General features: G+C 41.1%; 1 protein-coding gene and 1 long non-coding RNA gene across 7 annotated transcripts in view; one reads left to right on the plus strand and one right to left on the minus strand.

Annotated features, from left to right (window-relative positions):
• LOC108876872 (uncharacterized) overlaps positions 1–4,253 on the minus strand; it is a 251,421-nt gene extending 247,168 nt beyond the window's left edge. For 2 of the 5 annotated variants that reach the window (XR_007814823.1, XR_007814818.1), the window contains exons 1-2: positions 3,985–4,253; positions 3,790–3,841 (exon numbers count right to left, since the gene is read on the minus strand). This is a non-coding gene — a long non-coding RNA (uncharacterized LOC108876872). The remainder of the gene's footprint in view (positions 1–3,789; positions 3,842–3,984) is intronic. The other 3 variants (XR_007814821.1, XR_007814822.1, XR_007814817.1) reach the window with 2 other exon arrangements.
• The window catches only part of LOC108876873 (carbohydrate sulfotransferase 8), a 252,830-nt gene that overhangs the window by 213,298 nt on the left and 15,208 nt on the right, over positions 1–24,324 (plus strand). The window lies entirely within an intron of this gene.

Raw genomic sequence — 24,324 nt, forward strand, 5'->3', positions numbered from 1 at the left:
AGACAGTGAAGAATCAGGACACAGGCTCTCTTCTGCTGTCTTAATTTGTCTGTCAGAACAGCACAGAAGATGCTTTTCTGCTATAGTGCTATAGTATTTTGTTCTGAGAGAGAAGGAAAACCAGGAGGGACAAACAGTAAAGGAGACAAAGAAGAAAAGACTTTAGCAGGATTAATTCCAAGGTCACCAACAAGTCTTCATGACTTAATTTTGAACAGTAAACTCAAATGGTTTTCTGGAGTTTGTAGAAAAACGACCTCATCAGAAAATAGCCTCTTTTCACAAAGCTTCACTTGCCGCTGAGGAGTACTTTGCTATTATTATTCTTTACTAGTGCCTCCTGGTCAGTAGTTTCAGGGTAAATGGAGGCCCATGAGTGAGGTGCTGGGTTGTTTATCTGCTCTGTCAGTTCTGGTGCCCTTCAATCGACAGCATACAAAATGAGTCCCTGTCACCTTGTTAACACAGGATGATAAGGCAAGAAACCCTCATAATCTCCTCTGATTCCCATGCCTCAGTGCTCCACACATCATACACATCTTGGAGGGTTCATTTCCATTTGGATTGGAGGCCCAGTTCAGGGATTTCCTCTGTCATTTCAGCCAAATGCCTCCAGCGAAGGCAGGTGCTTCGTCTGTTTTCATTTGAACAAACATCTTCTGCACAGTGCACTGTGTTTACTGTCAGAGATGTTTTGCTGTAATTGGTCCAATACAGTATTTCTGAAAGTGCATTAAATGAAACTGAGATTGTATCTAAACTGACTGCTTCATAATTCTTTCAGTGGTTCCTATCAAGTGAGTGTGAAAAGGATGTTATGAGTGGAGGAGTACACTCAAACTGCTCTGAAAGTCAAGCATTGCACACAGTTGCTATACATAGTGGGTTCAGTTTACAGCCATAAGAAGATGCAAACACTCAAACACTTTCTCTCCTTGACTTCCACAAGTTCTTGCATTAATACAGAAAAAACAAGTCTGAGATGTATTGAGTAAAAACATATTCACTTTTTTGATATTTTGCTTTGCTCAGTCAAATGCAACAGTACATCAAACTACAGAACATCAGCCTTGATCTATTTTTTCCCACAAGTTGAACCATGAAGCATCAGGAAGTGATCCTCTCCCCTTGTTTTTTCATCAGCAGCCACTCTTTCTTCCATCTTCATCTCCTCCCTGCCTCTTAACCTAAACAGCCTCTGAGCAATCCTTCCTTTAAACAGCTTGTGACCTTTGGGTGATGCTGATGCTGAGCTGCCATCAGAGCTAATAATATCTCATTAGAATACAATAACCAAGTAAAATCCAGCTTCTAAAGCTATGCCAGGGGGTTTACCCAACACAGAGCCTGCCAAAAGCAGAAAAGGAGAGTTCACTTTTCACACTGCTCCCACTTAGCATATATAACACAGCAGCATTCACTTAATTGTAGCATCATTTGCTGGTTTCTGCCTACTACACTGTTTGCTCTTTTTTATTATTATTAAAGCAGACCTCATCAGATCTTTGAAGAAAAAAAAGCCTCTGTAACATAGGGTGTCTATTGGTACTTTTCAGGTAAACACTTTTGAGGATTTATATGTTTTCAGTACCAAAGTTTCAATCAAAATCACGTGTTTGTGTGTCTGGTTACGGTATGTAGTTTCTAACTCTTAAATGCACTGTAAACACAGGCTCCATGTATTTGTGTGTTGTCACATCAGAACAGGTTACCCATGAGCTCACTGCCACGTTTTCACGTCATTAGATACACATATAATGGGGCTGTTATGGGGGCAATGGGCCTTGAGGACCAAACTGCCCTTTTCAGTTTGTGCTTCTGTAATTACATATCAGACATGAGACATGAAATAGAGCGATAGCCCATTGGTTGTCACTGAAAAATCAGGACACAGCTTCTCCAGCTTGACCTATCTGTCTGAGTAGCACAAACGATACAAAAAAATTGCACAGGTAAACTCTTTGGGGACTTTAGTGCTTATTTTTTCAGTACATATTTTCAGGACCAACATTTAAATCAAAGTTACTTTTTTGTACTGCTAGCTGTTGGCAGGTGGCTCTGGCCTGCATCCATTCATTCTGGAAACCAGTGGCCAATCAGCCTCCAACCAACAGACGGTGACGCACCGGTCTGCACATGAATTTAGTGAGGGGGATGAAAGATACCTGCAAAGAGAGGACGCAGAGAGAGGACAGAGGTGGTTTTGAAGCAGATGGTCTCTTATAGTGTGCATGCATCTGTAGCTTGTGGAGTGATTAAAAAAAACAGTACACTAAGAGGAAGAGGGAAGAAAAGATCTCATCAGGAGCAAAGTAACACAAACAGGGGTGTTGCTGTTGGTGATTCTTCTGCTCACATAGAAAACCTTTAAACTTGTTTCAATCGACAGTCTGTGTTTCTTGGCAAATAGTCTAATAAAAGTAAGAGCTATAGCTAAGTTTGGACGATACATTGATTTAATTTGATTAATTTGAGTTTTTATTTTTTTTAAATGTGAAAAATCGCAGAATTGAGATCAGTGCTTTCTCTACTGTCACTCAAGCACCAACACCAGCAGTTCTCTTTAGTTAAAATGTAGACTGTCACCATTTCCTTGGAGAAACAATGATGGAATAATACTAAAGAAAGGCAGTCATTTTGCCTCAGTGATACAGAAATGGTTTGGTTTTGCATGTCTGACACAGAACAGACCACTGTGCTGTGTGAAGTCTGTAAAAACTCTACAGTGTTTCCCATTGCATAGGCTCTACTCGGGCATTTAGGGCACCTCTGTAAAATGTAGCTTAACAACTACCTGGGTTACAGTCTCCTCTAAATTACATGAGTCTCTGCATTCTCATCAGTCACACGGCGCACCACCCACAACACAAGTAAATTCTCAACCTTTGGGAATTTACTGCTCTATTAGAACTAAAAGTAGCAACAAAACAAACCTGTTTCAGAACCTGAAAGAAAAGGAGCAGTGGAATGGTAGCAATGTCTGCTTCTTCAAGATTCTGGTACTAGCTCCCATTCGCATTCCAAAACCACAACTACCCTTAGGTGCAGTTTCACCACATTAGTTTAAGACAGTTGTTATTGTTCCATCCATCTGCCCATTATCTATGCCTATGTACTGTATAACTATTAAAAGAATCATCCACAAACCTGAAAAATTAGAGATTAAACTTTTTGGTCATATCACCCAGTCCTAGCTGTAGCATCGGCTGAAATTTAACAGTACATTTATACTTTTACATTTTATAGTTCTAAAATCTTGCACACCTCACATAGAAGAGTGCCCATGTAAACCCAACATCAGCAGGCAGCAGCTGCAGCAGTAGAAATGAAAAGAACAAAGTGCTCACTCTCCTTTGTGTTAGCAGAGGACTGAAAGGAAACAACTTGGGATTCTGGGACGTGTAATTCTCCCAGAAAAGTTTGGCAGTCATTCATGACAAGGGGAAATGAATGAAAGAAACATGACAATAAGCTTGTTTCTGTACTTGATGGCAAAGAGAGCTTTTCTCTCAACCTGAAGAGAGACCCTAAGAAAACTGCTTCAATCAAATTTCTTTCTGTTCTCAGATTACTTTGATATATGCAGTGCAGTCAATCCTATTTCTCCCAGACACAAAGGACCCCCGAATGTCCTGTCCTTTTTTACCAGCTCAGCACTTTATACCTATGTGGAGAATTATGATTCTGTATGATATCATCAAGGTCAGGTTGCTGGTACCTTACCCCCTGCCCTTTGATTGGATGTTTTAAATTTAGTCACGCCTGGCCTCCGGCCCGTCATCAGCTCACCCTTGAGAGTGCCACTTCAGAGGAGATCTCCCCAGGCAGCTAGAGGCAAGTGCTAGTGGGCAGCCGAGGGAAAATATGCTTTTAGTGCAGAATAAATCAATCTCAAAGAGAGGCTTTAAATCAGGAAAGATGACACTGTTGTCCCATTTTGCCCGACTCAATCCATGTGGTATTAGTTTAAGGTTAGCTTCATACCTGAGATCTCTGAGCGCAGAAACAGACGTTGTCTCGGCAAAGGAGTTTTTATTCCCTGTAATTTCTAAAGATCGATAGAAGCAGTCAGTGACCCATAAAGCTCAGAGGTTGACTAGGGGTCTATTTATAGCAGCCAGTGTGTTTGCTCGGTACTGACATGCAGTACCATTGAACCTTCAGTTGTTTCACAAGTTTGGGCTTGTTAGAGAAACAGGTGCTAGACTTCCAGACTCACTGATAAGATCGTGGTGCTAGGTTTGGCATTGGTGGTGTTGATGGTGGTAGCAAGTGTAAAACTTGACTAGTGAGGTGAGGAAATGAGGTCAGCGCTGCTTCCGCTACCAACGCCTCCCAGAGTCTGTTTATGAGTCACAGCCGTGAGTTAATACCAAGTGAATGGGGGTTTCACAGAGAGCACTGCAAAATCCCAAACTGTAATATTAAACTCACATGGTGCGGAAGAGCAAGTAATCAATTACAAGCAAAATAAATTGGATGGCAGGGAAGGAAGGGATGGACAGCTGATGACATATTTATCAAGGCACAATCACCACCGAGGAATTTTCCAGCTCCGCTCGCACTAAGTGACAGATGGAGAGTGCTGCGTCTTTAACGGCTTCCCTGGGAGACAGGTGTAAGGAAATGGGACCACACAGTATATTTTAGCTATTTGGGGAGGAGCCTTGTGTTTCAAAGCTGGAAGGCAGGTAATAAAGAATTCATCTTTTACCTGAAATAATAAAACAGAGGAGGCTGAATTATGCATCTAATCCCAGCAAGTGCATTTCTAATGAAGTCAGAATGGGAAATTGCAAAATGAAGCTGATGAATCTGAGACAATGAGCTGCTTCTCTGAGACTGTACATCTACATCTTCTGTTATATTAATTAGCACAGAAGCCGCACACAGAGACTATTTCAGGTGATAAAAAGTAGGGAGTCACACTTTTTGGCTTGCAGCGTAGTCCACTGTTTTACACTAAGATATTAGCTTCCTCACTGACCAAACAGTGCAGCTCTTCAGGCTACGCTCCCTCTCACAGATGCGATATCCACGGTGAGGACAGCCGCTGTGCGACATGTTTGTTTTTCTGGCCCACAGTGCATGCTCCAAATGAATCATACAAATGTTTATTTAAAGAGATTAATTCCACTTACAGTGTATTATTCATCAGGTTTTTGAGAGCATCCTGGCTTATAATATAGCTTGTCATTTTCTCCAACTGACTGAAGCACGACTAAATTGTCCTGAATAATTCAGAGGGCCAGTAAATAAAACAGCAGACGGGGCTGGCGTTTGCCTGGATGGAACAGTCTGAAAGGACTCTTCTGTTTCCAGGTGAGGAGTCTGCTCCTCTTTCAGAAACACAGAGAAATTCACATTATTCAAGCTCAGAAGCGCTGGGCCTTAATCCAACACAGGAAGCTACAGTAGGAGATGAAGGAGGGAGGGAGGAGAAGAGGACGAGCAGTTGGCAGCCCACAGCTGAGCCTGGAGTGGGAAACAAACAGTACCTGTGAACAGAAGGCAGGACCTCGGAGGAGGGGAAGGCTCGAAGGGCTAGACAGCACAGCATCAGAGCAAACAAAACCTGTGGTGGTGTGTTGAAGACCTGAAGCACAGTCTACAAAAATGTCCTCAGACGTTATCTGAAATCTTGTTTTGTTAATATTTAAAAATATGCAAACACGTTTTTTAAACATTGACACCTTTTCAGGGGCTATGGGGCAGAAAATCCCCATGAACAGGAAATCGGTCCAAAGTTATTATTTTTCACATATTATATTTTTTACATAATTATTCACATTTATACCTTTGTCAAATTTGAAATCACCAGTCCATCTGGTGAGTGTGTTTCATCATAAAATATGACTTAATCATAAAAAGTCATATTCCCCATGCTATGAGGTCTGAGCCTCTGTGTCACCCCTTAAGGAGTACATTATACACTGCAATGAAGGCTGGGTTTTAATACAGTACAGTAGTAATGAAACCAATGTTATGTGAGGTAGAAGTATCATAGTCCTTATTTCTGCCTACTAACTTCCTCTCCTGAAATCTGGAGTGAGTATAAGCTCATAGCAGCTCTTATTTCATTAGCAGCTGGGTTCTGCGAGCATCCCCAGTCTAATACAGGCTTTGCAGTCCCCCAAGAGAATCCAGAGCGGCTGTGCCAATAGTCAGGAAATGAATCGCCATGTTTCACTCTAATCCCTACCACCACCTTCACATGAGAGCAGTGAGACTACAGCTCCTGTCTTCATGTGGGAAAGTACATGTGCAAGCCACTGTGTGGACCATTCTTCATTGGGAATATGAAGCAACCACTGGATTAGGGTTTTGTCTTCATCCTCCACAGACACCACCCCAACAAACCATCCAGAGCCTCCAGAGGCAGTCACTCACCATTACCCAGCCTAATCACTGAACATGCTGCTGTCTCCCATTAATGGACTGACAGTGTTGGGGGCGGCATCTGGGATGTGAGTTGAGTGGCACGCGTCCCGCTTGACTGAGCACCTTATTGGCTCGTCAGCGTGGAGAGCTGTTTAGTGTTCTGTTGTGTGATCTAATGAGATATCCTGCCCAGTTGTCACCGTGTGAGGAAAAGGGGCTGTTCCTAATGCAGAGATGAGCTCTGATAGGAAGAGAGACGACACTGGCCACCTCCAGTTTGGCAGTGGATGATGATATCTCTGTTTCTTCAGCCCTGTTATCATTATAGATTAGACAGAGCACGTCTACAGTATAAAAACTTCTAACTTGAGATGAAAGGATTTTTAAATGTACCTTTGTTGGTTTGACATCATTAGACAATACAGTTTAATGAGTTGAATCCAGTGACTTTTCAGTGCAAACTTTTACACTGTTGTGTTTGGGAAGTGGTGATATCAGCTATTTCATTATCCCACACTAATGCATTTCACAAAGAACAGAGCTTTGGGGTTAATTACATAAGTCCCTAATACTAGTGTTTTGTAAGCAAGATAAAAGACAGTATATTTCTGTGTGCATCTGTACCACAGGAGCTTATATACCATGGGTGAGCAAGAATGGAGATAATGTAGAGAACTGATAGATGGTTTCCTGTGATTCACTTATAGAGTATGAATTTCATTCAATACCTGTCTCCATATGCTGCAGAAGTAGAATAAAATGAAAATAGTTTACCACAGCATTTCATTTCACCAAGATTGGAATTCTAAAAATTGCTTGCCTGACACATGGGTTTCTTGTATGAATGCACCTCAGGAAAATGCTCAACAGAATTTCATGACATAAAGAAAATATACAGTATATAGTGTTACCACAGTACTCCAACTTCAGTGAGTCAATCTGCTGATTTATTTCATATTGTGTGTGTGTATTTATTAAGACTGCACATGTATTGAACACAGGACTATTCGCAGTCAACCCTACTTTCATTTCTGGCATTGATACGTCTTAGCTGGTCCCTGCCTGTCAATAATTGAAACCTACTCTCCAAAACATCTTTCCCAAACATCACTTAATAAGGCACCCTGCGGCAATATGCACTGTGTTGAGGGAAGAGGAGCGTGTCAAGATGTTTTCTGTCTCCCACCACGCTCAGAAATCCATAGTAAAAGTGAAGAATTGACTGTAGTACCTATTTTGCTTCTGACCTAGAAATGAACGCTTGAAGTGGAATAATACAGAAAACGTCAGCATAGAGTGGTTTTCAGGACCTTTTCAAGAGTTTTAAAATTTGCATGTAAACTAAAAAAAAAAAAGTTAGAGCTCCATGAAACACTCAGATAAGACACAGATAATTCTCAATGTTGGTGAAATCTGAATACAAGCTATCCTCTATGGCATAACATGCCATAACATAAACATATCTTATATTCTGTTTTCTCTTTTTATGCAAGAATATCAACAAAAGTGCTGCCAATTTTGACTGTCTCACCAGTTTATTGAACTGAGAACAGAAAAGCAAAGACTCCTATACACACTGGCCAAAAATCACACAGCTTGTTTTGATGTAACATAGACCTTGCTCAATTTCTACAATGTTTTTCCAAGAAAAGGTTAGAATAAACCTGCTGCTGGATACTGTAAAATACTGCAGAGCACCTTTCACAAAGCATCAGCAAAAATAAAAGAAACACAGACACTGGTTTTGTTGACTTGGTTCCTCTTTGTAGTCTGATCAGGCAGTCTTTTTGTGTATGTGTCTGTGTGCTTGAAAGCGAACATCACCTCACACACACACCCTGGGGGTTGGGCCATGGATCATCTTAGACCATGAAGGTGAAGGCAGTGAAGTGGACAAGCGAGAACAAGAGCAGACAAAACCTGTGGAAGCCTTCGCAACTGTTCAGTCACAGACGCTGTTCTGATCCAACAATTAAACCAAAATCTTAAAGCTCTATCCCCACCTCCACCACTAAACACACACACACATACTCTCAGTCTCAATCTAACCCCCTCTCATCCCAAAACAGACAACATCTTAACATTAGAAACCACTGGGCCTGCACAGTCATGCTCCAGGCTTAATGTTCAAACAACACTTAGTTAAAACTGTTTCACTGCAAACTGGTGGTATGTAAATACGCCTGCTGTAAATAGTCTTGGGTAGGAATTAAAATCCCATTAAGTCAAATGGCTTGTTGACCTTCCCTCTGTTATGGAAAATTATGCAAGCGTTGAACTCTTAAAACTATTATGCAAAACTGCTTCTTCCCTGTGTAATTTTCAACAGAGATTCAACTGCAAATATGAATCATTACCCACCCTTGTGGATGGGGAAAAAGCAGAAATATTCTCCTCTCATTGCAAAGAAATTATTATTCAGGAGTGTCACTTAATGCACTACATCTACATTTGCTGTCAGTGAATGTAAGTTGCAGGGAGCAGTTTCAGACATAGAGATAAAAATGAATCCTGCCGAGGATATTAAATTATAAGGATATTAAAACAGCTCTTCAGGGGGATGTGAGGTACTGTCTATGGACCAGAGGATTTTATTAACAGTAAAATATTGCTTTGGATATTCATAATAAAAACGGCATGATCTTTTCAGCCTGCTTTCTTTCATTTTGAGAATAATTTATTGGTTTCCAGCAGCTCAATGAAGTGACATGACGCTGAGCTTGTCTTCTATATCCAGCTATCCAATTTACATACAAAGAATAGCTGTCTGTTCAACTTGAGAAAGCTTGGCGATATTAATCCCCCTGTGTACAGTGTGTTTCTTTCCATGTAGTGCATTATACATGGTGTTACAATCTTCAAAACCTTTTCACTTTAACAATAGAGGTCGCCATAAACACATTTATTTCTAAAAATGACAACATTTATGAAATGTCTAAAATCATGCTTTTAATTCAGCTCACTCATTGTGTACACTGCTCCCTCATCTTAAACCCTGTGCAGCTTTTATAAAGATGCAAAACTTTATGTCTCTTTATAGCATTATTATCAATACAGCATCAATTACACACACACACACACACACACACACACACACACACAGTGTTTGCAGTTTGCAGTTAATGACAGATAAAAAGGAAAGAGGGTTTTGTTCATCTCTTTGATATAATAAGATTTGATTCTGGTGTATGTTTGTCATAGTGTTGTATGTTGTCCCATTGTGTAGATGGCACCTAAATGTTACACAGTGATTACTTTAGGCTACCTTTCAGTTCTTCATTACATTATCATACTCCGATAGGCTGTGGCATTATATTGCCCACATCATTACACCACCACCACCATCAGCCTAGACTGTTGACACAAGGCAGGTTGGATCCATAGATTCAAATTCTGACCCAACCACACCAGGAGATCAGAGGTTTCAGAAATACTCAAACCAGCCCATCTGGCATCAACAGTAGCTGCGTGATTTTATGCACTGCACTGCTGCTTCCTCTTAAATGCACGTGTGCATGTACATGGTGTGGCCAAAGTGGGGATGCACTGACCTTTGTCTGATGGATTGTTTTCTCTCAAATGAAGACATAAAGGGAGGGGAGGGGGTGATGGGAAGAAGGTCTGTGTGCGTGTGTGTGTGCCCGGTAGAAAAGAGGAGGGGGGGTTCTTGGAGTACCTGGAGATGAGCCTCTGCTTTGCCATGTAATTATGTACTCCTCTTTCACCTCCCTCCACTCGCCTCTTCTCCAATACCACATCTCCTCACCTCTTTTTCCTCAGCTCTCATTCTGCAGCAGCTCCCAGCTGAGCCGCAGGTGGTGGCAATCTTTGTCTGTCCCACTGCTCTGACTGTACACACACAGAGCTGAGAGCTGGAGGGCTGCTGCCCAATAACACAGGCTTTGCCTCTCGCACAGCACAACAACACTCATGTGCACACACCTGCAGCAACAGCACAGACACACAAACAAAAACATGCGTGTGTGCACATGAAACAGTGCAACAAAGATTTACACTCACACACACGCATCTGTTTATATGGGGTCCTGTATAATATTAGATTTGTTTTTATTCCATAATCCTACACTTAACCTCCATCTCCATCTCAGCCTAAATCACAACCAGAGGCTGCACAGATGAAGTTTTCCATCCACACTCTTTGAAACAATGTTCATTCAGCCAAAATGAAACTCTGGTGACAATAAGGTAACTGAGACAAAATGTTAATGAGGATAAAATGAAAAACAAAATACAAAATTCTTCTAAGTGATTAGATAAGGTAACATCAACCTCTAACCGTCAAAACCTCTGGACTGCACATGTTCTAAAGACTTTGCAGAGATTATTGAAAGGATGATGTTACCAGTTACAGTGTAACATTACTTTTGAATTCATCAGTGAGCTTGACATTTTATCAGTTTCTTGTAGTTTACATGCAGTTTCATCACCATTTTAAATTTACATTCATTTTCCTCATCTCTCGATTTATCTCTTAATTTGGTTACTTCCTCCCTCTCTGTGCTCGCCTCCAATGACAAATGGTAATTTTGTTGTTTATATGATAAATGGTTTAGGACAGAAATTGCTGATGAGTAAAAGTGGCTCTGTTTCCATTAAACAATATATCAGTCAAATCATTAATCCAATCACGTGTTATTTAAATTCATGGTGTTTACATTTTTAATTAACATTTCCTGCTTTTTCATCAGATCTATTTCTAATATGAGTGCATGTTTTGTTGCTTCCAGCTATGCAGACTGTAAACTCTCAATTCTCTCTCAACACCAGCTGCAGTTCTGATTTTACTGCATCCATTGCTACTTCTACCCTGAACTTAGCAAGAAGCATTTTGTTGTGAGGATACATTTTTTCTTCTTATGGGAACTTGCAGTCATCAACTCTTTCTTCCTCTTTGTTCTCTCTCACACTCTCTCTAACACACACAGGTCCCTCTGGAAGTTAGCTCTCTTTTTATGGGGGGCTGGGTTCATTGTATATAACAGTAGCCTTTGGTTTTGCTAATGTAGGTGATTTTCTCCCCATGAAAGCACTGTAATCCATCTCCTGCTCGCAGAGGGTGGCAATTTATTGTGTGCACTAGGCGTTAACACACCGCAGCTAAGAACAGATGCAGTTCTTTAACAGATAACGCACCAGAATAAGATGGAGCATTCAGATTAGCTGTGGTGTCAAATAAATTGCATGCTACTGGAGTAACCCCAGAGTTTTAAAACAGTATCCTCTGTATCAGATGTAGGTTTTAGCATGACAGAGACTAAATGAAGCGTAGCCTTGCATGGGTTGCTTCCACAGGGAATCCTCAGCATGCGTCCTGTTTGACAGCAGAGCCTTCACATACAAGCACACATGCAAACACACACAGACACATGAAAACCCACAGGTTTCTCGCTTAGTCCTCTTTCTCTGCCGCTAATGAAATACTTGAAGTCTAATGCTAATATTTGCTCGCAGTACTTTCATTGAAAACCGACATGTGCAAAGAGGATCAGCAGAATTCATTTCTGAAAGAGCCAGATTCTCTTTGGTGGATCTTTTAACTTTATGGCCTTTCATCAGTGTTTGACAGGCGTAACCCAGAGAGCGAGAGCATATAACTTTATACTTTTTCTGTGAAATTCAATTCCACTCTAATATCCTGGTACTAATGTCTAATTTTCTGCACCATGACCATGTTCACTAGAAAATTCCATTTTCGCCTCAGAATAAAAACATTTAGGACTTCAGTATCTAAGGGGTAATTACAGATGTATGCCTGTAGCTGCATTAATGTTGTAATAATATGCTTAATGTGGAAAAAACGTGGCTTGAAAATGAGATATCACCTACAGTGCTGCTCAGCTCTTTGCTGCAGCTTCTTTTGCAGCAACTTTTGTAAGAGGGTTGACTTTTTCTTAGGAATGACAAAATGTTTTCAAACATTATACCTGCTGGGGGCCCCCTAATAGCCGAATGGTTAGGGCACGTACCATGTGGACCCTAGTGGTCTGAGCGGGCGGACCCCGTTTTGACTCCCAATCCAGCCGGACCTTTACTGCATGTCATTCCCCCACTCTCTCTCCCTGTTTCCTGTCTCTCTCTCTCTCTCACTGTCCTCTAAAAATAAAGGCAAAAAAGCCCCAAAAAAACATTACACCTGCTGCCTCATCCACATTCACACACTGTCATGTCAGCAGCTTAGATCAAACAGTCAGGAGAGCATTTTATTTTGTTGACTTATAAGAACTATTGATTGAGTGATGCTGGTCCTGACTTTCTGCTTTAATCACTTAATCACATTTCCTCAATCAGTGAAGTCCACACAGATTACACCGACAGTCCCGGGGGATGTGCCTGAACACAGGAATGCATTTGCCAAAGCCAATATACACAAAGTGTCAGAGAATGGACCTTGACAATCAATGGCCCCATAACTGAAGAACACATTTAGTATTGTGGGAGAGATGGCATCATTCTAAACAACCGCTGGCCCACCCTCACCCACAGCCAACCTTTTTGCCTTTAAAAAACAGTGTGAATACTCTCCTGTGGCAAAATGTCAGTATCACCCAAAGGCCCATCAGCCACACCCACTACAATGGCAATATAATTCACATCACTGCTCTTTGCTTTCAGTCTTTTTTTTGTTTCTTTCTTTCCCTCCATCTATTTAACATGAATGATTCCTCCAAGAAGTCAGACAAAGATGGCCACAGTGGGAGGACATGAATCTAGAATTATTACTCCACTGACTCATCTCACAGCAGATGGCCTCCTTTTTGTGAGCGTGCACGTGCATTTGTGTGCATATTAAACAGCATCCGTATCAGAGCTGTGAAGAGAAATCAACAGAAATGGAGGAAAAGAACAGCGATAGAGAGAAGCACCCACACAGTGGGGGTTGCTGCCAGGTCAGGATGATTTGCCCTTCCACCACTTCTCTCCACACCAGTTGCTTTGGAGTCTATCCAGCTCCAGCCGCCTCCGGTGAAAACAGAGCTGACCTTTTCCAGCACTCGGATCTGCAGGATATGGACTCTGAAAGGGTTGTGATCCTTGTCTTGGCATCGCTCTCGCAGATTTTATTGCTTTTATTGCTTTCTCTCTTGTTGTAGAGCGATTCAGTCATGATAGTGCATAGTGTTATTTGGAATTTGTGTCCTTGCATATTTCTCTGATTCAGAAAGAAAAATGTTAGCATCTCACTGAAGGATTCAGAGCACAGAGAGGAGCCTCCTGTATCCTCTATTGGACTGTTATGGATTCAGGTTTCCATTCACTGCCACTTCAACAGGAAAATATCCAAAAAGCTGCAGCCTGTCCTGCCATCACCCTCCACAAACTAACCCGTGTCACTCCTCCTACACAGCTCCTTCTGGCTGCGTCTATCAAAATCAGCACTCTGGTGCTGGCACATAAGGCTCTGATACTGGTGATGTAAGATTTGAAGTTTGTAAGTTGCTCAGAACTAAACCGTCAACCAAATGACTGAAATGAAAATGTAACACTGGCGACATCAGGATGGTTTCTGCAGCCCACGCTGCTGTCTCCTAAAAAGATAAAGTGATTCATTTTGTTCAAAACCACAGATATCAAAAGCTGTCCATCAACTCCGAGACAGCTTGCCAATGTTAATATTATACCGTTATCTGTCTCACATTTCATCAGACAAAGCAAAGAAGAAAAAAAAAGCACTCATTGTCTTTTAATCGTGACAGTCTGTCCAACTCTGCCCCCAAAGGAATACAAATCCATTTTTTATTTGATATGAGGCCAAAAGTTGGATAGATACCAACTTGGAATACACCTACTGAAAAATCAGGAGCAAATACCAGCATGAAACAAATCATTAGGCCTTAGGTGAGGAGAAGAAGAAGAAGTTCCATCTCAGACACGTAGATGATCATATCTCTCCCCTGCTCATCTTAACTTCTCTCACTTTTGTGACAGAGCAGCTTCTGGTGGCTTTCATTTTTTCACATTATGACCTTATAGCTGGTTACTGGAAAAAGACTCAGGAGCTGATCTCCCCTCTAATGCTGAATTTTGGATGCAAAGGAAATTGGAACAAATGTGAAAAGCCGACTAATAATGAGAGCATCTCCCTACAGTGCAGTTTGTCACAAGCTGAAACATCTGAATTGAGCTCCAGTGTATATGCTGCTGTAATGAATGATACCTCCCAGGCTTCATTTGCAATTAAGGTTAATTAGTAGATGTACAGTTGCCCTTTATCTTTGCTGGCTGTGGATTATTGGGCCTCTGTATGACAGAAGGGCACCCTATGGACTAGCGCTTTACACACACTGAAGGTGAACTAATAGCAATACCAGTAATTAGCTTACATTTGGTCTCTAGATTGTTTAGTGAGGCCAAATGGTTCATGTCATTCAGCGCTGCAGACAGGTTCATATTTGTACCAGTAGGAAATACTCTGGCTTGTTAAGGTGACACTGAACCTTCCTCTGCTGCAGCTAATACTGTGGGTGTGCCTTTACCTTTGATACACTGTCACTCACTGACAAGAGTGTTTTATGGTCCTATTACAGCACAGCTGCTACAGCTTCCTCTCATATTCCAACATATTCTCACAGCCATTACCTGAACTTTGTATATATATCATCTAAAACATGTGCTGGAACATTTCTTATGAAAAGTGAAAAGCTTTGGTTTTTGAACAAAACTACAAACATTTGTTTTTATTAAATTCTGCCACACCAGTTTATTCCAGTTTTAACTCACTTATTTGGTTATGTCACTTCTAAAGTGTAAAAGAGACAGAACCAGCTCTTACTGCAGCTGTAACATCTCTGTCTTCTGAAAAAGTGTAGATGATCCAAAATAGCAGCTCTAACTACTAACTCCTCACAGTTTGTTATAATGCAATCTTTCTGGCACTGCTTTCTCTGTGCTATGTATTACAGTTACATTGTTAGCAAATGAGCAACATTTGGTGACAGACGTGGCTCAAATACAGTTTGACTCAGTTCTCACAGCTGCTGTCTGGTTCTCGTAGCATAAACATCAGCAGAATGTGAATGGGTGTGCCTGGCACACATATCCAGCAAAAGAGGAAATCTCATTGAATGTAAGACTACTTAAAAAACACACTACAAAAACAACAACTTAATTGTTACAGTGTTTCATGCTTTCTTGGTAAATGTTTTTCAGAATGTTTGATATGTTCCACATGTACACTAGAGAGCCACCTTAAATGCAGGCTATGGCATTCGGTATTCAAATGGAGCAGCTTGTGTTACATCAAAGTGCCATAACCTTCAAAATGATGGAAACACTCAATAGGAGGCTCTCGTTCCATGCTGGCAGGCGGCACAATTACTTCACCGCACTGTGGGGGATGAGGGGTGCAACCTTGCACAAATAACACTTAAAACCTCCTGTTTCCTCACTGACTGCTGGTGCAGAGTTTTATTTCAGCTAAACATAATCTGACATACTCTCCATCTTTGCTGGGTTGGATAGAGAAGGACTGTGTAGGGTTAACTGGCAGAAAATCTCAATGATGTGAATTTGGGAGCTGGGAAACTGAAAGCAAGGTAAATTTATTTGGATAACACCTTTCAACAACATGGAAATTCTGCTTTACATAAGGCATTAAGATAGGATATAAAAGAGTTTTTTTTTTCTCCCCTTCTGAGGGAAATATCTGGCTCTTTACCAGGTCAGTACTCGGCTACATTCACCAGCTGCTCACCAACTTTGCCTATCATTTAGGTTGCATGAAGTACATTTATTAGAGCCGCTTCACTGAAAACTCTGCCTGCTCCTGCTGGAAATGATGCTGATGGAAGCAGAGAGAGTGAATGAAGAATAGAGAAGTTCCAGGCCACAAAGCAAAAACAAGAAGCTGAAAGACACTAAAACACTGTGTAAAGCTGAGAGGAAGTGCAGAGCTGGGTGGTGATTCTCTGTGGTTTTGTCAAAATGATTGACAATTTTCACTTCTCAATAATTTGAACTGTTTTTAATATAAAAATATTGATTAGTGCAGCTTTGAAAAAAGGGATGCTATTATTGATAGCTTAAGTCCACCAGGCTTTGGTTGACCTTTGCTTTGGACACTCCCACACTGAACAGCTGATTGAATTAGTCGCCCATTTTCTATGGAAGCATTGTGAAGATTAATGACCAGTATTAAGTCGTAAGGCATGTCATACTTCAGCTATTTAAGTTCCTTTGAATATAAAAATTGGCCACAAGGAGTAACACTATCTCACCAGCTCAATATCTCACCTGTTCATTGTTGCTGTCTGACAGTCATTGTTGTAACCTGGCTGCCATTGTTCTTCATATAGAAAGTGATTTGGAAAGTGATTGTGACTGCAGACTGTGCTGCTCTTCCTCTGTTATAAACTCCCTCCTTTCCTTTCTGGTATTAATGTAGCGCAATATTATTTTGGTGGAATGGTTAAGCATGTCATTTATTCATTACCTGGCCAATCCCTGCCAGGCTGAACATCCAAGCCATCAGGCATACTCACAAGTTGAGGCTGTAATAAGGTTTTAAGTGTCTGTCATTAATAATGCTCACTGACACAATGCAAGGCTGATCTATCCTGGTATGTGGTTTGTTAGGAAAGATGGCTGGCAAAGAGGTTGACTTCCTCCTTTCTCCTTTAGTGAGCAATCTGCTGTTTCCTTTTAGCTTTCAGCTGCTGTGAGTCGTCTACAAGTCTGTCAGTCTCCTGACTGACAGCTCATCTTCCTGATAGCTGATGTCGTCCCCGCTCTGTTGTTCACTTACGGCCGCCATGAATAGCTCGCTATTAGACTGATGCGCGGGACAGATTAATGGCCTAAGTAGCGTGACAAGATGCTTCCCCGATACACTGACATGAAGCTCAATCTGATGTTCAAGCCGTGATGGGAAAAATCAGGAGCAAATACCAGCATGAAACAAATCATTAGGCCTTAGGTGAGGAGAAGAAGAAGAAGTTCCATCTCAGACACGTAGATGATCATATCTCTCCCCTGCTCATCTTAACTTCTCTCACTTTTGTGACAGAGCAGCTTCTGGTGGCTTTCATTTTTTCACATTATGACCTTATAGCTGGTTACTGGAAAAAGACTCTCAGGAGCTGATCTCCCCTCTAATGCTGAATTTTGGATGCAAAGGAAATTTGAACAAAAGTGAAAAGCCGACTAATAATGAGAGCATCTCCCTACAGTGCAGTTTGTCACAAGCTGAAACATCTGAATTGAGCTCCAGTGTATATGCTGCTGTAATGAATGATACCTCCCAGGCTTCATTTGCAATTAAGGTTAATTAGTAGATGTACAGTTGCCCTTTATCTTTGCTGGCTGTGGATTATTGGGCCTCTGTATGACAGAAGGGCACCCTATGGACTAGCGCTTTACACACACTGAAGGTGAACTAATAGCAATACCAGTAATTAGCTTACATTTGGTCTCTAGATTGTTTAGTGAGGCCAAATGGTTCATGTCATTCAGCGCTGCAGACAGGTTCATATTTGTACCAGTAGGAAATACTCTGGCTTGTTAAGGTGACACTGAACCTTCCTCTGCTGCAGCTAATACTGTGGGTGTGCCTTTACCTTTGATACACTGTCACTCACTGACAAGAGTGTTTTATGGTCCTATTACAGCACAGCTGCTACAGCTTCCTCTCATATTCCAACATATTCTCACAGCCATTACCTGAACTTTGTATATATATCATCTAAAACATGTGCTGGAACATTTCTTATGAAAAGTGAAAAGCTTTGGTTTTTGAACAAAACTACAAACATTTGTTTTTATTAAATTCTGCCACACCAGTTTATTCCAGTTTTAACTCACTTATTAGGTTATGTCACTTCTAAAGTGTAAAAGAGACAGAACCAGCTCTTACTGCAGCTGTAACATCTCTGTCTTCTGAAAAAGTGTAGATGATCCAAAATAGCAGCTCTAACTACTAACTCCTCACAGTTTGTTATAATGCAATCTTTCTGGCACTGCTTTCTCTGTGCTATGTATTACAGTTACATTGTTAGCAAATGAGCAACATTTGGTGACAGACGTGGCTCAAATACAGTTTGACTCAGTTCTGACAGCTGCTGTCTGGTTCTCGTAGCATAAACATCAGCAGAATGTGAATGGGTGTGCCTGGCACACATATCCAGCAAAAGAGGAAATCTCATTGAATGTAAGACTACTTAAAAAACACACTACAAAAACAACAACTTAATTGTTACAGTGTTTCATGCTTTCTTGGTAAATGTTTTTCAGAATGTTTGATATGTTCCACATGTACACTAGAGAGCCACCTTAAATGCAGGCTATGGCATTCGGTATTCAAATGGAGCAGCTTGTGTTACATCAAAGTGCCATAACCTTCAAAATGATGGAAACACTCAATAGGAGGCTCTCGTTCCATGCTGGCAGGCGGCACAATTACTTCACCGCACTGTGGGGGATGAGGGGTGCAACCTTGCACAAATAACACTTAAAACCTCCTGTTTCCTCACTGACTGCTGGTGCAGAGTTTTATTTCAGCTAAACATAATCTGACATACTCTCCATCTTTGCTGGGTTGGATAGAGAAGGACTGTGTAGGGTTAACTGGCAGAAAATCTCAATGATGTGAATTTGGGAGCTGGGAAACTGAAAGCAAGGTAAATTTATTTGGATAACACCTTTCAACAACATGGAAATTCTGCTTTACATAAGGCATTAAGATAGGATATAAAAGAGTTTTTTTTTTCTCCCCTTCTGAGGGAAATATCTGGCTCTTTACCAGGTCAGTACTCGGCTACATTCACCAGCTGCTCACCAACTTCGCCTATCATTTAGGTTGCATGAAGTACATTTATTAGAGCCGCTTCACTGAAAACTCTGCCTGCTCCTGCTGGAAATGATGCTGATGGAAGCAGAGAGAGTGAATGAAGAATAGAGAAGTTCCAGGCCACAAAGCAAAAACAAGAAGCTGAAAGACACTAAAACACTGTGTAAAGCTGAGAGGAAGTGCAGAGCTGGGTGGTGATTCTCTGTGGTTTTGTCAAAATGATTGACAATTTTCACTTCTCAATAATTTGAACTGTTTTTAATATAAAAATATTGATTAGTGCAGCTTTGAAAAAAGGGATGCTATTATTGATAGCTTAAGTCCACCAGGCTTTGGTTGACCTTTGCTTTGGACACTCCCACACTGAACAGCTGATTGAATTAGTCGCCCATTTTCTATGGAAGCATTGTGAAGATTAATGACCAGTATTAAGTCGTAAGGCATGTCATACTTCAGCTATTTAAGTTCCTTTGAATATAAAAATTGGCCACAAGGAGTAACACTATCTCACCAGCTCAATATCTCACCTGTTCATTGTTGCTGTCTGACAGTCATTGTAACCTGGCTGCCATTGTTCTTCATATAGAAAGTGATTTGGAAAGTGATTGTGACTGCAGACTGTGCTGCTCTTCCTCTTTTATAAACTCCCTCCTTTCCTTTCTGGTATTAATGTAGCGCAATATTATTTTGGTGGAATGGTTAAGCATGTCATTTATTCATTACCTGGCCAATCCCTGCCAGGCTGAACATCCAAGCCATCAGGCATACTCACAAGTTGAGGCTGTAATAAGGTTTTAAGTGTCTGTCATTAATAATGCTCACTGACACAATGCAAGGCTGATCTATCCTGGTATGTGGTTTGTTAGGAAAGATGGCTGGCAAAGAGGTTGACTTCCTCCTTTCTCCTTTAGTGAGCAATCTGCTGTTTCCTTTTAGCTTTCAGCTGCTGTGAGTCGTCTACAAGTCTGTCAGTCTCCTGACTGACAGCTCATCTTCCTGATAGCTGATGTCGTCCCCGCTCTGTTGTTCACTTACGGCCGCCATGAATAGCTCGCTATTAGACTGATGCGCGGGACAGATTAATGGCCTAAGTAGCGTGACAAGATGCTTCCCCGATACACTGACATGAAGCTCAATCTGATGTTCAAGCCGTGATGGGAAAAATCAGGAGCAAATACCAGCATGAAACAAATCATTAGGCCTTAGGTGAGGAGAAGAAGAAGAAGTTCCATCTCAGACACGTAGATGATCATATCTCTCCCCTGCTCATCTTAACTTCTCTCACTTTTGTGACAGAGCAGCTTCTGGTGGCTTTCATTTTTTCACATTATGACCTTATAGCTGGTTACTGGAAAAAGACTCTCAGGAGCTGATCTCCCCTCTAATGCTGAATTTTGGATGCAAAGGAAATTTGAACAAAAGTGAAAAGCCGACTAATAATGAGAGCATCTCCCTACAGTGCAGTTTGTCACAAGCTGAAACATCTGAATTGAGCTCCAGTGTATATGCTGCTGTAATGAATGATACCTCCCAGGCTTCATTTGCAATTAAGGTTAATTAGTAGATGTACAGTTGCCCTTTATCTTTGCTGGCTGTGGATTATTGGGCCTCTGTATGACAGAAGGGCACCCTATGGACTAGCGCTTTACACACACTGAAGGTGAACTAATAGCAATACCAGTAATTAGCTTATATTTGGTCTCTAGATTGTTTAGTGAGGCCAAATGGTTCATGTCATTCAGCGCTGCAGACAGGTTCACATTTGTACCAGTAGGAAATACTCTGGCTTGTTAAGGTGACACTGAACCTTCCTCTGCTGCAGCTAATACTGTGGGTGTGCCTTTACCTCTGATACACTGTCACTCACTCACAAGAGTGTTTTATGGTCCTATTACAGCACAGCTGCTACAGCTTCCTCTCATATTCCAACATATTCTCACAGCCATTACCTGAACTTTGTATATATATCATCTAAAACATGTGCTGGAACATTTCTTATGAAAAGTGAAAAGCTTTGGTTTTTGAACAAAACTACAAACATTTGTTTTTATTAAATTCTGCCACACCAGTTTATTCCAGTTTTAACTCACTTATTTGATTATGTCACTTCTAAAGTGTAAAAGAGACAGAACCGGCATGAAGCTCAATATGATGTTCAAGCCCTGATGGGACACAACACTTCCAGTGCAGCTTATTTGTTAAGTTTATACCCAAAGTCCATACAAGTATAAAAGAAAACAGCATGACATGGGGATTAAGCATAAGCATCAAAATACACATAAGATGAATTGTAACTGATGCCAGATCAGCATGTGGTTAACAGGTACTCCATTATATGAATGACTGCCCTCAGTTCATGGATAATTACAGTGTGAGAGGCTGTGGAGAGCGTCCCATCCCTGCCCGCTCCTCTTTCTGATTTAGTTCATTGTCATATATGGGTCACATATTGTTCTGTTGCACTCTGTTGGTATTCTATTTCTGTTTCTTGTGCTTCTTTGCTTCTTGGGTCTTTTTTCTCCCTTTGTTTATTATCTCTCACTCTGCCCCTTGGTGTCATATTCTCTCTCACTCTTCCTCTACCACTCTGCTCTCCATATCTTTCTGTCTCCCTATCTCTTCTTTTTCATTCCCCCACCTCTGTACAGCCCACCAGGGTTTCTGTCCTGGCTGCAGACATTGTACAAACTGAAGAACTGGTACATTTGTTATAAGTCCATTGTCAGGCTGAGCAAGGCGCTGGGTTCAAAGTGAACCCCATTCAAGAACACAGATCTCCCATAGAGCCGGCACTTTCGCAACGCACCGCCAGCCAAACTCCCGCTCGGCCAGAGCCCTCATCAGTCGAACCTGCTTTTCATGCAACATCAGAGCTGTCAGTCGATCGACCCACTGAGGGCAGAAACCGACCAAGTTCTGCAGAACAGGCTCATAGCACAACACACTACAAAACAAGACAAACAGACTCAGCTATAAAGGCAAGCAGCCACAGCAGGGGGAAGGAACAGCTTCTTTCACTCTTTTATTGTAGCCATTTCACTGACGCTGTGAGAGCAATGATAAAATAAGCTTTAAGTTTTAGGTCAGCAACATCAAACAGCAAGCAGCACAATAACAGTGTTGGAGAAGCTACATAGTTTTAACCTAAGATGACTGGGCATGGAGCTGAAGTGTACACTTTCTGCAACACACAGTAACACAAAGTGAAGTTCAGCTGCCTGTCAGAGCTGCAGTCCTCTACTGTTCACCAGCAAATAAGCTTCTAAAGATACTGAGAAGTGAAGGCAAACTTCATCCTCATAACAGTCCAATATTATATTGCTGTAAAGTTTCAGCTTTATTCGTTCTCTCTTTGATTCTGTGGGACTTGAACCAAATAGAAAGTAATAGATAGTAATTACAACTAAAGTAGACTTGTTACCTAACTAAAATCTCTCACTTCATTCCATTTACAGTCTTTCTCTCTTTTGCTCACTATCTCCCTTTACTTTCTCTCTCCCTCACTCTTTAGTTCCATCATTCTGTCTCTGTCCCTTTGATCCCGTCTGTCTCTCATCTGATTTTATGCTATTTTTTTCTCTCTGACACAATATACGTTTGCCCTCCCACCCTCAGTCACACATTCACATAGAAACACATGCACTGATGCACACATCTCCTTCTCTCTTTCTTCCATCTTATCTGAATCTCTACCAGGCCGGCAGTTCTGGCCCGTTGCCTGCCCTCCTCAGGGAACACAGCTGAGTGGAGAGAAAAGAGGAGCGTCTAGGGCCTAGCCTCCTTAGCCTTATAACATGCACACACACACACAAACAGCCTCATACTCACACCAGCAGAAATGTGGAGTCACACATGAGCACTGGGGGTCCTTGCAAATGGACATAATTGCTATTCTCATGGGTACAGTTCCCAATGAATCACAGTTTTCAGTGGCCGGCAAGGTGAAATTAAACTGCCTTTATTTTTTTCTACAAGTAGAACTTTTGACTGAACAGAACTGATGAAACTACAGAAATTTGTATACAGTATGACCCTGGTAAAATAATTTGTCTCAGCCTTCTCTATAGTGGCAAATTTAAAAGTTGACATTTTTTAGTGAAAGATGTGCTGAATGGCAGATCGCTTGCAGACAAATTCAGAAAGGCCTTGGCTGACAAGCAAGGTGTCATGAAAAACTGTGACACTGACAGCTAAAGTCTTATGGTTTGTACATACAGAGAGTAAAATGATTTTTTGCCTCTGTGACTGATATTAGTCAGTTTGCTTACATTATGATATATGTTTTAGTATTTCAGTGATTTCAGAAAAACAAAACAAAAAGAAAACACACCAGGACTCACATACAAAATGAACTTTGTTCACTGAAAAATACATAATTCAATATATATAATAAAGCTGATAAAGTTTAGTAATTTAGTAATGAATGAATATTAACTTGGAATTAAAGTAGATTTTCTTTCCAAAAATTACCTATTTTCCAGACAAATAGTAGCAAATTATATTGTTCTTTCCTTGAAACATGCAAGGAAATCACCCAGTAACCATAACATGGAACATTACCATTTTGGGTTAAAAACGGAAATGCAGAATTGATAAATGTAGAATTGCAATTAATCAATCACTTACAATATGAAAACACACCCATATAGTCATTCTCTGAAAGCTCAGCAAGTGATCTATCTGTTTGAATGGTCTTAATGGAGGCTCTGTTGCTGCTTATCAAACTCACAGTGCTTAACAAGGCATTACCACGGCAACAATAATCAACGAACCTGCCCACTACCAGGAGCCTGCAGGGCAAATTCTAATCTCAAGTATGTACACAAAGACTGTGATGTGAACACACACAAACAAATGCACACGTACATACACAGCTTCCACTTGCACCTGATCATTAAGCACACACACATACACACAAACACACACACGCTAGCAGCAGCAGTGGGCGGTCCCCAGCGAAGCAGAAACACAGTAATGGATAATGACAGGGTTTGACAGCAGGAGAGTGAGCTGAGTCACTCTGGGCACGCAGGCAATGAATAAAAGAACGGGAGCGCTGTCTGAATATCCCTCACTGACTGGATTTCCTTTGATACCATACTATTCCTGCCAGTCTCCCTTGGTAATCCTGCTCATTACAC

Source organism: Lates calcarifer, linkage group LG2, assembly GCF_001640805.2.
Source record: "Lates calcarifer isolate ASB-BC8 linkage group LG2, TLL_Latcal_v3, whole genome shotgun sequence".
Taxonomy (NCBI): Eukaryota; Metazoa; Chordata; class Actinopteri; family Centropomidae; genus Lates; species Lates calcarifer.